General features: G+C 53.5%; 1 long non-coding RNA gene across 1 annotated transcript; it reads right to left on the reverse strand.

The window, feature by feature from the left end:
- Positions 1-1383: 1383 nt before the first annotated feature.
- On the reverse strand, positions 1384-3116 carry LOC121359869. Its single transcript, XR_005956103.1, has 3 exons — positions 3050-3116; positions 2614-2683; positions 1384-1594 (listed from the first exon to the last, which is right to left on the reverse strand). It is a non-coding gene; the product is annotated as an uncharacterized LOC121359869 (long non-coding RNA).
- Between the last annotated feature and the right edge of the window lie 207 nt (positions 3117-3323).

Raw genomic sequence — 3323 nt, forward strand, 5'->3', positions numbered from 1 at the left:
CAGGAGCCAGGGGACCTGCACCCAGCCAGTGGCCAGGGCAACATGGGCACCCTGATGTGCCACAACTTCTCCCTGCTTTTTCTTTATGTTAGGATCTCCTCTGTGCCATGTGATTTCTGAGCTCTCTTCCCATTCCCTTCCCCTACAGCAGCCAGCAGCCTCCTCCTTTTCTGCCTGGCAGTCCAGGACACCTCAGTTTCCTCTCCTGTTGTTTTGAGAGCACCATGTGATAGCAGCAAATACAAGCATTTCCAGTACACCTCCCTGCTTTGTTCCCCATCCAGACACTGCCTTGTGGGTTTTCCAAGCTTTATCAGCACTTTCTGTATCACACAATTTGAGGAATGGTGACTGTTCACCCACTGTGTGTTGCCATGTGCTGGTAGCTCAGTTCACCTCCAGAGAAGAAAAGTGATTCAGGGGTCAGAGAATCATAGAACAGCCTGAGTTGGAAGGGACCACAAGAAACAGAATTTCTAGCCCTGCCCAGATACCCCACCAACCCCACCCTGGGCATCCCTGCAGCACTGGCCAAAGGCTCCTGCAGCTCTGGCAGCCTCGGGGCCGTGCCCATTCCCTGGGGAGCCTGGGCAGTGCCAGCACCCTCTGGGGGAAGAACCTTTTGCTAATATTCAGTCTAAACCCCTCACAATGAGGCAGGTAAGCATCCTGTGCCCCTCTGTTCCCAGAAGAGAGGCAGAGCCCAGGTGCCATCCTGGGTTTCCCTGCCAGCACCAATGCCCAGTCCCACCCCACAGCCTGGAGCTGTGTGACCCCTTTTTTGTGCTCTCCAGGGCAGGAACTGCTGCTGCTCCTGTGCCCACAATGTCTGAGCACAGCAGGGCCTGGTGCTGCCCCAGGACTTGGCCAATAGCAGTGACAGGAGGGGAGGAGGACATGCAGGCACCCCAATAAAGAGGAAATGGCTGCAGCCACCCCTTTAGCTGACCCCGCTCCGTTTGCAGCCCAACAGGACTGCAGCCCAGGAGGAATGAGCACTGCTCCCGTGGGACTGCCTCAGCTCAAATGGCTGCTGCCAGATGAATTTTGCTCAGAAGTGTGATCTGCTTGAGCTGCCCTGTCCAGGGGCATTTGTTCTGCTGACACATCGCCCTGGCAAGGGATGTTCACAAGCAGCTTCTGGCACAAAGGAGTGCTCCCACTCTTCCCACACTGGTGCAGAGCAGAGTAAATCCTCTTTGATCAATGCAAAATCCAGTGTAAAACAGGAGTATCCAGCCCAGGCCATTTAATTCTCCAAGATATAAGCAGGCTCGTAATCTTCATCAGCGTTGCTTCCTGCTTGAAATGCTTTTCATTAGCTGCTCATTCAGTGAACACAACCACTTCTGCTGCCTCAGCAAAACACATGCCACACTTCTTGCTCAGCAGCAGAAGGCAAACATTTTATTGCATTTTAATCACTGGCAGTTTCAGCAGTTGCTTCCTGCTCTCTGTGTTTCTTCCACCCATCCTACTGAGAAGTCTCTATAAACTTTGATTGCTTGGCCAAAGCAATACAGGACCTCCTCAGCCTCCAGGTCCTGGGGGAGCTGAAAGTTGAAAGCTTGGTAATCTCAGTGGCCTTTTGATCCTGTTGTGGAAGAAGTGGGACAGGCTGAGCACAGCTGATGGGCTGCAGAGCTTGGCTGCCCTGCCGAGACCTTTGCCATGTCACCAGTCTTGCTGGAAAATTCCATGTAAAATTTTTATTCTGAAAGCAATGATTTCATGGAGCTGAAATGTTTCAGGGGAATATTTCAATGACCAAGGAAAAAAAAAAAAAAAAAAAAAAAAGCTGGTTTGAATTGCAAAATGAGAAAACCCACTGATGGTGTGCCTTCTCCCAACCCAGCCATTGAGGAAGCAGAAAAGCTCTGGGACAGCAGTGCAGCCATGGTCAGGAGAGGCTTAGGGCTCACAGCCCACTGTCAGGACATGGTTCAGGCTTACTCTGACCCTGCAGTTTCAAGCCAAGAGCTGTTGAGTGACCAGAGAAGGCTGACTGGGACCATCCCAGTGACTGGCATCTGTCAGCTGCTCAGTGTCCCTGACAGCTCTGTGGGTGATGCCCAGGGCTCTCTCTACCTGCAGATCACTCCTTTCCCCAGGGCAGACCCTGCCCTGCAGCTCGTGACCTGCTGCTCCTCTCCCAGGACCAGCCTTCCTGTGCCTCTGAGTCACACTGAGTGTATCAAAGAAAATTTTAGTGCCTCATTTCTTCATTTTCCTGTGTCTGGGGATTTTCCAACCTCTGATCCACACCCTTCACGCTGTGGCAGTGCAACTCACTCGTTCTCCTTGCTTGAGCCTGATCCTTAATGTGCCTGTAATTTGCTCACTGTCCCCACATTAAGGTCAAAATCCCTTGGTTCATTCTGCTGCTGTCAAGGTGGGCAGGAGTTGGGGCAGGGAGTGTCAGAGCCCTCCACCAGCTGCTGATGAGCACCAAACAGTCTGGGTGAGGGCTGACAGAACCCATCACTGCCCAAGGATGGGACCCAGGACTGCTTGGGGCGAGGGCAGAGGGGCCACCAGCATCCCACCAGCAGCATCAGCCTTTTTCCTGCTTGGGCACCCCGCTTAGTTTCGGCCAAAAAACCAAACATTTACCCCATTAAAATGAATGACAGGATCAGGTCCAAGTTGTGACCATCAGCTGTGCCCTGCCCTGTGCAATTCCCTAAAGAAGACGGTGAATTCACAGAAATTCACAGAAATCCCGGATGGGGGAAGAACAAAGGCGGCTCCCTTCCCTTCCCTTCCCTTCCCTTCCCTTCCCTTCCCTTCCCTTCCCTCGGCTTTACCCATCACCCGAGTTACTCGATCCTGCCCTGGGCCCCCAGCCCGCACAGCCGAGCTCCAGCCAGGCTGGGGAATAATGAGTTAATTTCTCTGGAGCCTTTCAGGAGGGGATATTGCTGACTCCGCAAAATAACCCAGCACGGGATGGGGGCGGGGGGCTCTCATGGACCCCAGACCCCCAGGTTTTCTCCTCCTGACCTGATTGCCCTGACCCTCGAGGCTCAGCTCGCCCCGGGACAGTCACCTGCTGAAGCTGTGCCAATGCAGTGTTTTCTCCCCCTGCACACATTTTGCCACGTTTTCCTCCTCCCCCACTGCACCCTCAAGGTCGCACAGGAGCGATCTGATGAAAGGGAACAGGGAGGGAGAAAAGCCCAGAGAGATGAAAACTGATCCCTGCTCCAGCTCCAGCTCCGTTCCCCTGGCCCCGCTTGGCTCCCTCCCCGCTGCCCCAGGATCTTCACACCTTGCACCCTGCCTGTTAAAAATAGGTTAGAAACTGTTGTAAAATAGTGGAT

The sequence above is a fragment of the Pyrgilauda ruficollis genome, unplaced genomic scaffold (genome assembly GCF_017590135.1).
Source record: "Pyrgilauda ruficollis isolate IOZ18807 unplaced genomic scaffold, ASM1759013v1 scaffold48, whole genome shotgun sequence".
Taxonomy (NCBI): domain Eukaryota; kingdom Metazoa; phylum Chordata; class Aves; order Passeriformes; family Passeridae; genus Pyrgilauda; species Pyrgilauda ruficollis.